A 14,802-nucleotide genomic window follows, 5' to 3' on the forward strand; every position below is an offset into this window, starting at 1 on the left:
ATGCTGCCACTGTTAAGGTCATCAGACTCACAGTGACTTTCAGCAATCCTTTGTATAGGTAGTTGCCTTCTTTGACCTGTCCAAGGAAACCCAAACCTGCAGATGGCGGGCATGCATCCCATCCCCCACCTCCTAAGCAGGCGGCCAGCGGGGCATGCGCCCACCCCCAGCGTGGGCTGCCGGTGGGGTCCGTGCAGCCCCCCTCAGCAAGGGCAGCAGTTGGGGGCGCCCCCCCCACCCTGCCGCATGGGCGCTCATGGCTGCACGGTCTCACTATCTCGGGTTCCAATGTGCACCCTCATGAACTAAGACATGAGACTTCAACGGGAGTTACGTTGGTTAAACATGGTGCCTCCATGTCAAGAATATGCAATCAGTGGTGTCACTCCACCAGGAGGTAGGTTTAGGGGATGCAGACACTATTGTTGTTATTGATTGCCTTTGAGTCGAGTATGACTCATAGCGACCCTATGGACAAAAAGCCTATTTTTGTTCTTATAACTAACTATATGGATGCTTTTATAGAAAATAATTTTCTGCTAAAAAAGTGCACAAAATTTTACTCAGTGTAACCTTATTAATATTGTTTTTAAAAAAAGTACAGTCAGAGCATTGCTTGGAGGCAAAGATAACAAAGCTTCTTCTCACATTCTTTGGGCATATTGCTAGGAGAGGTTATTCATTGGCGGAGGCATCATATCTGGAATGGGATAAGGTCATTGAGATAGAGGAAGACCTTTCGCAGATTGACGAGGAATAGAATTTAAGGCCGACTCTGAAGAGTGATTGGAACTTGAACATGTGGAACTGTGAGGAGACGGAATTTCCAACATTAAAAATGTATGAAAGTGTATAGAATTCTGGATTACTTAAGATCAGATCATACAAACCCTCAAATATATGAGCATTAATTAAATACTGTAGGATTGAAGAAAATTTATTTGAAGAAAGAGAGTTCGTGATTTTGAGGACTGTTGCTATTGTTAGGTACTATCTTGTATACTCTGACTCACAGCAACTCTAGGCACCTCAACCCCAAGAAAACAAAAATTCTATCCATTGGGCTGTTAGACAACAACAGGATAGATGGAGAAAAAGTTTGAAACTGTCAATGGCTTAATCTTACTTGGCTCTACAATCAACATCCTTGCTACCAGCAGTTAGAAAATCAGGAGTCATATCAAGGAGGAATGATTTCAGTTTGAGGGCTAAGATGCATCTTATTCCAATCATGATCTTTCCTGTCACTTGTTATGGTACTTAGAGCTGGACAATGACTAAGGCTGACTGAAAGATTGATGCCTTCAAACTGTGGTGTTTGCTGAAAAGTACTGAACAGCCCATGGACTGCCAAAAAAGTAAACAAATATGTCTTGGATAAAGTGCAGCCAGAGTGGTCCTTAGTGGCATATATGGTAAAGCTTCACCTCACATACTTCGGACATGTTGCTAGCAGAGGCTATTCCTTGGAGAAGGTCATCATGCTTGGAAAGGCAGAGAGTCAGTGAAGGAGAGGAAGACTCAACCATGTGGATTGACAATGACTGCAGCAATGGACTCTAGTGTGTCAGGAAGTGTGAGAATGGTACAGGACAGGGTTCAAATATATTGTTCATTGGGTCACTATGTGCCACACTCAACTTGAGGGCACCTCACTACAACAACAGGTACAACAAAATGATCCTACACAACCTTCACAACATTCTTTGTACTAAGTCCCATTGCTGCAAGTTGTGTCAGTCTTTTTAGTTGAGGTTCTTAACTTCCTTCAATGACCCTCTCATTTTCCACACATTTTTTTTTCCTAGGGACTTGGCCCTTTGGGCATGATAACATGGGCAAAGTATGAAGGATGAGGTCTCACTATCCTTGCTTCTAATTAAGAAGCTTATTTTCTAGGTTTCCCAAAGCTACTTAATCAGAGAGTCATTCTTTATGGAAAATCCAGGAGACTAGGCAGTGTTCCCAAGGGCAAAGATGGGAATTTTTGCAAATGAAGAATTTGAAGTTAGAATGGAGAAAAAGAGAGCAAAGACAGATGAGGAGGGGGAAGAAAGGAAGCCAGAGAGGTCGGAGGAAAGAATTGAGGAAGAGAGAATTCTATAATAATAACAACAACTCTCTGTGCCCTAACCCTGCTCCCATCTGGCAAATCAAGTGATTTTTCCAGATTGCCCTCACTTATATTTTCCCCTCTTGGCAAAATTCCCTAGAGTTGGACTATGTCAGGAGGGTAAAAAAAGGAAACAAAGCCATCTCCTTGTGCTAATCAGGGACCCGGTAAATAGCCATCCCTAGGAGGTGAGGAGTCAATCTTTCCTTTTTCTGTCAAGGTCCCAGCTGCAGAATCATTTGCAGGAACTTGGAGGGGGCTGCAATGATGCCTTTTGCAGCAGTCTTTCCTTCCTTATCTCAAACAATAGTTCTTCTTGAGCTACCCAGAGTTCCCTTAAGAATAAGATTCAAAAAGTGCCATTGTCTGATTATTCTACCAGAACTATTTTGGCCACCAGTTTTACTATTAATGCTTTAACCACTACAGCAGCAGCAACATACAAATAATAATGTTATTAATCATAGTTAACATATGTTAAGCATCTTCTATGGATCAAGGGTAGTGCAAAATTTTGTGTGTAGAAAACGTTCCAAGAATGATAAAATGGTTATTAAAAATATGCCTTTATAATCTTTGTAACTGCACAGCTTTCTTTACCAATGTAAAGTGTAAATAAGGAAGAAATTTTAGAATCAAGATTAGATTGGCTCTCCTTTATTCCTGTTTATTTTTTCCTTTGAGTTGTTTTCCCAACCCAAAATAATCTCTAACACTCCTCAGAGAGAAAATAAGAAAGTCTAGTGCATATATGAGTGGCTGTGTTTTCTTTAGCTCTAATTTCGGACCCTGTTGTGTGGTGTCATCATTGATTTGGTCTCATCTGATCAGCTTCAGCCCCACTTCCTGCCTCAGTGGCATCCTGCTTTTTAAACAGTAGCTTTGAGTTAAATTTGACTCATGTGGGACAAGGTGTGCTGTTTCACACCAGGAGATCAGTCTTCTCAGGTTCCTCTGGACAGATTTAAAATCTTAAGCCTTTCTATTAAGTAACAGAGCATGTAACCATTAGCACTGTTGAAGATTTCTTCTTTTAGACCTTTCCATGGTTATAAAGGTTTTTATAATGAAAGACAATACTGCTCTCCTAGTGCTGTTACTCACTGAGAGTTGTCCGTACCTGTGCTCTCAATTGTCCTCCAAGTGCATCCATGAGTACTTTGATTCTTCCTTTACAAACATTTGCTGGTATTTTTTATATGTTGGTATTAAACCAAGGTCATCAGTTCAGAAAAAAAGATAGCTGAGGCAGTTTCAGGTAAAAATAAGTATAAAAATTAAGACATTCTAAAACATACTGGGTGTCCACTACATGCCAGATTCTAGGTAGATAACTATCAACTTTGGTAAAGCAAGTGAATACTGCAGTCAAGTGAGATAGTTGATTCAAGAAACATGTTAGCATCCAACTAGGGCCATCAGTCCAGAAATGTCCTCCTGGAAGTTCCTGTTTAACAATGTATTGTGCCCTTTCTGTCAGTAGACTTCACTGGAAACTAGCTGGACTTGTTAGAAAATGAATAATGTATTTCAGCCTCCAAACAAAATCCAGGTCTCACTGTGTTGCAGCCAAGGGACCAATCCTTTCTTAGATAAATTAAGAAGAAATTTGCCTTTCTACATATCAAAAGAAGAAGCCCTGTTAAACAGCAACAATAAAATACTTTGCTAAAATCCCTCTGGCAGTGGGTGCCCACTTGATTTATGTTAGATAACTGAGAAGAGTAACCAAGTGAAGATATGCTTCCCAGAGCAGGAAGGAAAGCCTCCAGTGACTTAATGCTTTACCTCACTCATTGTTACCCAGTTGGTTCCTACTTTCTGTCTTGTTTTTAAAATTTTTATTTTTTTTTCCTCAGTAAAATGTACTTCAAATCTCACCTTTTGGTGAAGATCTTCTTAATATTACAGTACTTTTAAGGTTGAAAATAGCCAAGGCACAGATTGGGGAACTGTAGACTTCCATTTCCGTGACTGGGAACAGGAAGAAGATCTTATGGGAGAGTTCCCTCCTAGCACCCTCAGACCACATCGTATTACCACATGCCTCCTTCTTGTAATGTAGCTGCCATTTAGCAAAATCTGTGGTTTCAAATATTTTCTGAGAGCTGATTAAGTATTTTTATTCTTCAGATAAGGGGACACTTGATAAAGTCATGTATTATATATTGGGAGAATACCCTGAATAATGAATTTTCAAACATCTTTAAAATATTTCATTGTGTGATATACTTAATTTCAGTGGAAAATATGTACATAAGAAAGCAGAAAAGGTCCTGAACTTGGAGACCCTTTTCCAACCCACGTACCATCTGAGTCACTTAATCCCCCTGATATCTAGTTTTCTGATGGATAAATACATGGTGATATGTTAGTAGAATTTAATCAATAGTGGAATGAAATATAGGTATATGTATCAGAATGAGTAAATATTTTTATTATAGTACAGGACTGCTGCAGTGGACTCTTGTATGCTAGGACATGTGAGGATGGCACAGGATAGAGCAGGCTTCATATCTTTTGTTCATAGAGTTGCTATGAATCGTGCTCGAATTAAAGGCACCATTTAATGACAACAACAACAGGACACATGCACACAGTGTTTATATCAAGAATGCTGGTGCCACTGTGGTTGTATTAGGCTACTAAACAAAAGGTAAGTGGTTTAAACTGACCAGTGGCTTTTTGGTAGAAAAGGCCTGGAAATCATCTCCCATAAAGCCTAAGAATCTCTCTGAGAGACAGTTCCATGCTCTTACATCATGAATCAGAATGAACACAATTGCACCTTTTGACAACAACTCTATCTACTGTTTGGTGTATTTATAAAAACTCAAACTCATTGCTATTGAGTCGGAACCACCTCACAGCTGACCCTCCAGCAGGTTTTCAGAGACTGTAAATCACACAGGAAGTGATTGCTCATCTTTCTCCTGAGCATCAGCTGGCAGGTTTTATTACCTGTAATTTAATCCATGGGAGGAAATCGTCTGTCTTTCTCCAGAGAGTACCAGAAGATGTCAAGATGTCTCTTTGTAGTTCATTGACTATGCAAAGGCATTTGACTGTGTGAATAACAACAAATTGTGGCTAAGTTGAGAAGGGTGGGAATCCTAGAACACTTAATTGTGATCCTGAGAAACCTAGACCTAGACCAGGAAGCTGTTGTACAAAGAGAAAAAAATGACACTGCATGGTTCAAAATGAAAAAAGAATGCATCAGAGATGTATCCTTTTTTCATACCTTTTCAATATATATGCAGAACAGATCATTTGGGAGGCTGGATTATATGAAGAAGAATGTCGCATGAAGATTGGAGGAAAACTCATCAACGACCTGTAGTACGTGGACAACACAACTTAATGCACTGAAAACAAGGAGAACTTGAAGCATTTCAACATAGATTGGATCTCAATATCAAGTAAGCAAAGATTTTCAACACTGAGCAAATTAGCAGCATCGTGATTAATGGAGAAAAATTGAGATTGCTAACAATTTCATATTGCATGGACCCACAATCAGCATTGTGACTCTTGCCATCAGCATTCAGGAAATCAAAATATGAGTTAGGAAAAAAAATAAAATTAAAAAAAGATAGTTACTTTAAGAAAGTTTGCTGTCAGGGACCTCTCCAGAGTGATAAAGAAACTAGAGACTAAGTGCCCCTGATCCAGGCCATGGCCAACTCAATTGTTTGCTAGGGGTCTGAGAGCCGGACAATGATGACAGAAGAATTGATACCTTTGAATTGTGGTGCTGGAGAAGAGTCTTGAACACTCCATGGACTACCAAGAGAGAGTGAAACTGAGTTTCTTTTTGGAGCTAGGATTTTGAAGCTCTATCTCACATATTTTGGACATGTGGCCAGGAGGGACTGATCCTTGGAGAAGAACATCATGCTCAGAAGTGTGGAGGGACAGCGCAGGAGAGGAAGACCCCCAGATGAGATGGATTTAAACAGTAACTGGGGCAATGGGAGTCGGTGTGTTGGAATCAGTGAGACTGGCTCAGAACAGGGCAGTCTTCAGAGCTGTTGTACATAGGATCTCTATGAGTTACAGGTGAGTCGATGGCACATAACAACAACAACAACATCTTGAACAGGTGAGAGATACTATACCTCTTTACATCAGAAATTTTAAACACAATAATAAATAAATGCTTGCTTAATGACTTGGATGAAAGATTGTTACCATAAACATTGAATATCTCATATTGGCAATGCTTGAGTGCTCTGGTAGCATAGTATAGAAAGTTGTGCTTCTAACCCAAAAGTTTTCTGGCAATTCTAATTCATAAGCCACTCTAAGAAGAAAAGATGAACAGCTTCTTCTTCTTCTGTGATTAGTCTTATAAACAAGTTGGAGGGTGATCTTTGAGTGAGAACCAACTTGAGAGCAAAGACAGAAAGACTGGGGTTGACATTGCTAAGGATTCTTGGAGGCATAGTGATGTGACCTGACTCAGAGGAGAAATACTAGACAATCCACTTCAATAAAGATTTGTAATCTTGGAAACCAAAAGGGACAATTCTATTCTGTCATTTAGGTTCATTATAGATTGAACTTGTCTCTCAAGGTTTTATTTCATTGGTACCACTAAGGGACCCTGGTTACAGGACTTACCTCCTAACTGAAAAATGAGTAGTTTAGCCATTTATGAGTAGGAAAACGATGAGGCAGTCTGTTTGCATAATGATTGCTGCCTTGAAAACCCTGTGGGGCAATTGTCTATACTATAGGGATGCTATGAATCAGAATTGATAATTGAATGGAAGGCAAGGAGTTAGATGCTGGATTTGAGGTTTTAATTTGTTGTTTGTTTTGGTTTACAGTTTTGTTGTTTGTTGTTGGGTTTTTTAAAATAAGCACAGTTTATAAGAGCAAATGTCTTATCTGGAAACTTTTTTTTTAATAAAAAGAAGAGACTAGATGTATGAAAATCCAGGGGGAAAAAAAGAGAGAAGATCCTTTTTACTGAATTCATCAATGTCTTGTTGTTATTTTTCTTGTTATCTCCATCCAGAAGACTAATATCCATTCTAGTAACAGCGTTGTCTTGAAATGCAATAATGGCAAAAGTCACTCTCTTGGGAGAGAACTTCTTAAGAAAAAAACAGAAACACTTAAGACACAACTTTGGGTGGCATGGGGAATATTTAAAGCTGTAGGAAGATTTAAAATACTTCTATGTGTCTCCTGTTTGGTGACATGTATTCCTTGTTCTGGAAATGTACTTGTAAGAAAAGGATGTCAAAGGAAGTTAACAGGTGCTATTGTTAGGAACTGTCCAGCCGAATCCTACCCTACCCTGTGCCATTCTCATCAACTCTGCTGTAGACCAGTCCATTGCTACAGCCACTGTGTCAATGCATATCTTCAAGGGTCTCCCCCACCTCTGCTGATGCCCCAGCTTTTGAAGTATGATAATATTCTTTCTCAAGAACTTCTCCCTCCTAACAACATGCCCAAAGTAAGATGAAGTTTCACTATCTTTGCTTCCTAGTCACACTTTCTCCAAGATAATATTTGTTTGTCCTTTTGACAGTCCATGGAATATTCAGTACTCTTCTCCAACACTATTGACTCTTCTTCTGTCTTCCTTACTTGCCGTGTAACTTTCAGATACTTAGCAAGTAATTGAACAGACCATGGCTTGGGTCAGGCACATCTTACTATTTAAACTGACATCATTTCTCTTGATCACTTAGATGAGGTCCCTGACAGAAGATTTTCCTAATGTTATATGTATTTTAACTTTCTTATTGCTGGTAGCAGAAGTTGATTGCGGAAGCAAGTAAGATGAAATAGTTAACAATTTCAATCTCTTCTCCATCTGTTGTAGTACTGCCCATTGATTCAATGCCAAGGACTTTTGTTTTCTGATGTGAGATACAATCCATATTGAAAGCTATAGTTTTTGATGGACAGTAAGTGCTTTAAGACCTTCTTACTTTCAGTAAATGAGGTGTGTCATCCACATAATACAGGTTGTTGATGAATTGTTGTCCAATCCAGATGCCACATCCTTCATAAATCTACCTTCTCAAGTTATTTTCTCAGTATATAGATTAAATAGGTATGGGGAAAGGATAGAGCTCTGATGCACACCTTTCTTGATTTTAAACCTTTGTTTGGACAACCACTTTTTGTTCTAAGTATAGGTCTTCCATGGCACAATTAAGTTTTCTGGCATTCTCATTCTTCTCAATGTCAGCTATAATGATCTACACTGTCTTTGCAAGATCATCTGATTTTGGCTGAAGTGCCATCTTCATTGGAGGTCCCAGCCAGACAATGGGTGGGGTCTGCATAATAACTATATGGTGCTTGTTTTTATGGCTTGCCATTAAAAGGATGACCTTGAGTCTGTTGTTGTTGTTGTGTACCATAGAATTGGAACTGACCCATAGCTGACCCCCAGCAAATTTTCAGACAGTTAATCGCACAGCAGCAGATTGCCCATCCTTCTCACACAGAGCCAAGTGACATCCACTTCCTAAAAAAACATGCTTCTAGAAACTCTATGAACTTTGATAAGTGATGATAGTTATAGAAAAGCTTCAAGCCTTTTGTTCATAGGTTCTCTACGAGTCATGCTCGACTCAACAACAATCAACAACAACACAATTAAAGGGATGACACTTAAATATCGTTTTATTGTATTCAGGGAGTGATTTTCATGTTGCTGCTTATTTTACAATTTAGGTATGTATATAATTTCTTGTTTATCTTTTGCTTTAATTGGCACAGCAAAGGTAAGAGCACTTTTTAAGAACTATACTCTTGGCTTTGCAGACGCCGTCGCCTCGGCAGTATAGTTGTTTGTTAAGCTTGCCCCAGCCATGGTCAATCCCGTCATGTATTTCGACATCACCGCTGATGGTGAACCTTTAGGTCATGTTGCCTTCTAGCTGTTTGCAGAGAAAGTCCCAAAGACAGCAGAAAACTTCTGTGCTCTGAGTACTGGGGAGAAAGGATTTGGTTACAAGGGTTCCCACTTTCACAGAATCATTCCTGGGTTTATGTGCCAGGGTGGAGGCTTCACATGCCATAACGGTACTGGTGGCAAGTCCATCTATGGGGAGAAGTTTGATGATAAGAACTTCATCCTGAAGCACACAGGTCCTGGCATCCTGTCCATGGCAAATGCTGAACCCAATACAAACGGTTCTCAGTTTTTTATCTCTACCATCTGTACCGCTAAGACTGAATGGTTGGATGGCAAGTATGTTGTCTTCCGCAAGGTGAAAGAAGGCATGGCCATTGTGAAAGCCATGGAGCACTTCGGGTCCAGGAATGGCAAGACCAGCAAGAAGATCACCATTGCTGACTGTGGACAACTCTCATTATGATCTGTATTTAATGTTTTCTCTTAATCACCACATAATTCCTTCTATAGCTCCAGAGATCAACCTGTGACCTCCAGTGTGCTTGCGGTACCTTTTAATCTTTGTGTTCTTGCTACAGTTCTTTGGGTTCCATGTGTTTTTTCTCTCCAAGGTCAGCAGCATTGCAGACAAATATATGACTGAAATGAAAGCTAGACAACACTCTTGTCTGTTCTTATTTGGATTAAAATGTTGGTACTGGTCTTTGGGAATAACATCAGTAACCTCTTGAATATTGAAGTACTTAATATGCTTACTAAATTCCATAGTACTCCCCCCCTTTCTGATTTAGTATGATGGCAAGAATTAATGTCACTATATATATTCCTATACTGTATTTTGAGTATAGTACTGGTAAAGGCTGTAACTTTGAAAATGTACAGTTGGAAAATTGTCAATCCATTTAACAATGTCTTAAAAATTAATTTTTAAAAGCTTGCTTTTGGGGAGGTGTAATGTGTAGCTGCTGTTGGGCTGTGGGGAATCAGTAACCCACATTCCTGAACTAAAGGTGTTTTCAGTGTTAGAATGTACCTCACACAAACTGATCCTAAATAAAGTCTTCAGAACTAAAAAAAAAAAAAAAAAAAGCTATACCCTTATATTACTCTTATAATTGCATACTGGAGTGGCTCACAGATTCCTGTGATGCTGGAAGCTTTGTAGCAGTATTTAACTAGCAGCATGGTCACTCAGAGTAGACAGATTCTAGTAGAGCTTCTAGATTAAGACAGACTAGAAATCAGGATTGATCATCCCCTTTTGAAATAACAGGTCTTTGAAAATCCTATGAACATTAAAGGAACATTGCTGGTTATAGTGAGTTCTACTGTTGTTATTGTGTGTGATTGAGTGGGAACAACCCCCTAGGTGACTCTCTAGTGGGTTTTCATAGGCAATAAATATACAGGAGAGACTGTTCATCTTTCTCTCACGGAGTGGCTGGTGGATTCAAACTGCATGTCTTTGGGATTGCAGTGCAGCTTCTTACCACTAGGACGTTGTGTCTGTGTGTCTTCTTGTTGTATAATAAAAACTCAGAGCCAACCCACAGCTGACTATTAATTTCAAAGAAGGAGACTGTCCATCCTTCTTCGGGATAGGTAGATGATAGATAGATAGATAGATAGATAGATAGATAGATAGATAGATAGATAGATATAGATAGATCCTAATATAGATAGATGTTATTATAGATAGATGTTAATATAGATGAATATATCATTGTTATGTGCCATCGAGTCACCTGCAACTCCTAGCGACCCTATGTACAACAGCCCTAAACCCTGCTCTATCCTGTGCCAATCTCATTGTATCCAACACATCTATCCCCATTAACCCAGTTACTGAATCACTCCATCTCATCTAGGGTCTTTCTCTCTTGGGCAGTCCCTCCACCCTCCCATTTATGATATCCCTCTCCAAGAACTTGTCCCTTCTTGCAACGTGTACAAAGTATGTCAGATGAAGCTTCAGAAACCTTACCTCCTGGATTACAGCCTGGTCTCTCCCTCTCTAGGACAAACTTGTTTGTTCTCCTAGCAGTTCATGATATAGTCAATACTCTTCACCAGTATCATAGCTCAAAGGCATCAATTTTCTCCATCAACCCTAGTCAATTTCCAGCTTTCTGATGCATATTAAGTAATTGCAAAGATCATGGTCTAGATCAGCGAACCTTAGTCTCCAGACTGACATCATTGTTTTTCAGTACTTTGGAGATGTCTCTGACAGCTGACTTTTCCAATGCAATTCTTCTTTTTACTTCCTGGCTGCCGGTACCAAGAGTGTTGATTGTGGAGCCAGGCAAACAAAAGCTGTTATCAATCTCAATCTCCTCACCATCTATCATGATGCTGCTAATCAGCCCAGTAGTTAGAATCTTTTTTTTCTTGTTGTTGAGCTTCAGCCCATATTGAAGACTGCAGTCCTTGACCTTCTGCAGCAAGTGCTTCAGGTCCTAGTCAGGTTCAGCAAGCAAGGTTGTGTCGTTTGCATAACACAGATTGTTGATCAGTCTTCCTCTAATCTTGATGCCACACTTCTCCTCATAGAGTCTAGCCTCCTGGATAATCTGTTCCACATATAGTTTAAAAAGGTATGGAAACAGGACACATCCCTGGCATACACCCTTTCCAAGTTTGAACCATGCAGTGTTTCTTTGCTCTGTTCTGATGACTGCCTCCTGGTCTAAGTATAGGCTTCGCAGAAGCACAATCAAGTGTTTTGGGATTCCCATTCTTCTCAAAGTCAGCCACAGTCTGTTGTGATCCACATAGCCAAATGCATTTGCATAGTCAATGAAACACAGGTAGACATTTCTCTGGTACTCTCTTCTTTCAGCCAAGATCCATCTGACATTAACTATAATATCTCTAATACCACAGCCTCTTCTAAGCCCAGTCTGGACATCTGGCAGTTCTCTAATGATATGCTGTTCCAGTCATTTTTGGATAATCTTCAGGAGAATCTTGCTTGCATGTGATATCAGTGATACTGTTCGAAAACTTCCGCATTCTGTTGGGTTACCTTTTTTTGGAATGGGAAATATAGATGGATATCTATGTTAAAAGTGTGTGTGTGTGTGTGTGTGTGTTAAAAATGTGTTGACCCTATGAATGAAAGACCTGAACGCTTGTATAACTTTCATCCTTTCTCTAGGTTTATAAGGTTTCTGGAGGCAAGATATTTCAGAAGTGGATATCACTCCTGCCTCCAACCTTGTTTGAATTGGGGAGCTTCACCAAACACTATCCACCATGGGTAACCATTATCGCATTTGACACATCAGTGTCACAGTGTTCAGCTTCACAGCAACCACGAGTTATCTCTGCACAGCAAGTGGACAGACCAGGGCTACATGATATAGAAGAATGTTTCACCAAAAAGAATTAAAAACAGGCCTGAGGGTAGTGGCTTAAAGTTACCCACCTTTGTCTTGTTAGCATCACTTTCTGTCCACTAGGCCAACCAATCTTTCTCTATGCTGTTGTTGTTAAGTGTTGTTGAGTCGTAGGTGACTCATAGCAACCCTATGAAGGAAAGACCTGAACGCTTGCATGATTTTCATCTTTTCTCCGGGTTCATAGGGTTTCCGGAGGCAAGCTCTTTCAGAAGTGGATGCCACTCCTGCTTCCAAGTTTGTTTGAATCAGGGAGCTCCACCAAGCACTGTATACATACATATTCCAAATACACACATACACACACACACTGCTGTTATGTGCTGTCGAGTAGACAATGACTCAGCAACCATATGCACAATAGCTCTGAACTCTATCCTATACCAATCTCACTGTCTCTGACACACCTATCCTCATTATCCCAGTTACTGTGTCAATCAATGTCATCTGGGGTCTTCCTCTCTTGGACTGTTCCTCCGCCCTTCCAAGCATGGTATCCTTATCCAAGTATTGGTTTCTTCTGGCAACACGCCCAAAGTATGTGAGACAGAGCTTCAAAATACTTGCCCTCAAAGAACAGCATGATTTCACCCTCTCCAGGGCAGATTTGTTTTTTTTTTTTTTTTTTTTTTTTTGCAATCCATGGTATGTTCAATACTCTTCTCCAGTACCACAACTCAAAGGCATGAATTCTTGTGTCCTGTTTAGTCATTGTCCAGCTCTCTGATATATAACAGGTAATTGCAAAGACTATGGCTTGGATTTAGTGCACCTTAGCCTCTAGACTGATGTAGTTTCTCTTTAGAACTCTGGAGAGGTCCCTGATAGCAGATTTTCCTAATGTAATTTGTCTTTTGATTTCCTGACTCCTGGTGCCAAGAGAATTTATTGTGGAAACAAGGAAGCTGATGTTGTTAACAATATCAATCTCTTCTTCATCTATCATGACTCTGGCAATTGGCCCCATGGTAAGAATCTTCTTTTTTTTTGTTTTGAGCACAAATCCATATTGCAGACTACCGTCCTTGACCCTCTGCAACAAATGGTTCAGGCTTTCCTCAATTTCAGCCTCTGCATAACACAAGTTGTAATGAGTTTTCCTCAAATTCAGATGACACATCCTTCCTCATAAAGTCCTCCCAAATGATATGTTCCACATTTGGATTAAAAGGTATAGAGACTAGACACATCCCTGACACACTCTTTTCCTAATTTTGAACCATGCAGTGTTTTCTTGCTCTGTTCTGACAACTGTCTGCTGGTCAAAATACAGGTTTCATATGAGCACAATCAGGTGTTCTGGGATTCCTATTCTTCTCAAGATTAACTACAATTTTTTTGTGATCCATATACGAATATAAGTTTAAAAATATTGTGACCCTCTGAATCTATGAAAAATTGGTCCCTGAATCCCCAAGTTTAAACTTTTAATATGAATGTAAAATATAGGTTAGGAGAAAAACATTTTTTTGCATAGAAAGATTGTCCTTTGTTTGATTTTAAATGAGCGAGTCAATTAATTCACTTTTTAAAAACACTCAGTTAACTTTGACAGATCTAGTCTTAAGCATAAATTAATGAACTTCTTTGATAGAAGACACAGGAAATAATGACAAATATTTAATCGTTCCTCTTCTAAGCTGGAGTGGTTTATTCTTTGCCCTTTTTGAACACGCTATAGATTTTAATCTCCTTTTGGCCCTTTCTTTTGAGTGGAGCTAATGGAATTGTTCCCCTTTTGTCCTCATTTTCTATTCCTCAACCTGTCTGGACTTTTGCCTCTAGAGGTTAACATTGCTATGAAGTAATGTAATTCATCATTACTGTTTAGACAGATTTATTCAGAGTTATTCTCCCAGAGATGTCTGTAAGTACGGTGAATCAGCTTTCAGGGCTGCCCTGGTAGCATTGGACATTTTATTTACCCTGTTCAATCCCCAAACCAAAAAAATAGCAACAGAATCTTGAAAAAGAACACAATTTTATACTTAATAAGAATCAAATGACAAAAAAATCACCCCAATTATGATAGGGAAACACCTTTAAAGTTAGAAAATTGAACTCTGATATGGCCATATAGAAAAATGAGTTTTGGCTAAGTCAGTTTCAATTAATTTGTTTTGTTTACATAGCAACATTGACATTAACCTTACCTGACATTTATGGTTTTGTTGAAACTTGCAAATCCATAGAATCCCAGGCACTAAGACTTAGAAAGAGACAGTGTCACAGACAAGAGCCACAGATAGGCAAGGGAGTAGAGAGGAAGCTCCCACTCATTTGCTTTAAGTGTGGCTCTGAAGGACACTTGGCCCAGGTGGCCCACATCAGGTCCTCATGGCAGACAGGACTGCCAGGCCCCAGCTCCCAGCTGGAAACAAAGGAGGACGCTTCAA

At 39.6% G+C, this 14,802-nt stretch overlaps 1 pseudogene; it reads left to right on the forward strand.

The window, feature by feature from the left end:
- The first annotated feature begins 8,952 nt into the window (after positions 1-8,952).
- Positions 8,953-9,468, forward strand: LOC102846293 (annotated as a pseudogene).
- The last annotated feature ends 5,334 nt before the right edge of the window (positions 9,469-14,802 follow it).

The sequence above is a fragment of the Elephantulus edwardii genome, unplaced genomic scaffold (assembly GCF_000299155.1).
Source record: "Elephantulus edwardii isolate Elephantulus edwardi_28Jun2011 unplaced genomic scaffold, EleEdw1.0 scaffold00005, whole genome shotgun sequence".
Taxonomy (NCBI): domain Eukaryota; kingdom Metazoa; phylum Chordata; class Mammalia; order Macroscelidea; family Macroscelididae; genus Elephantulus; species Elephantulus edwardii.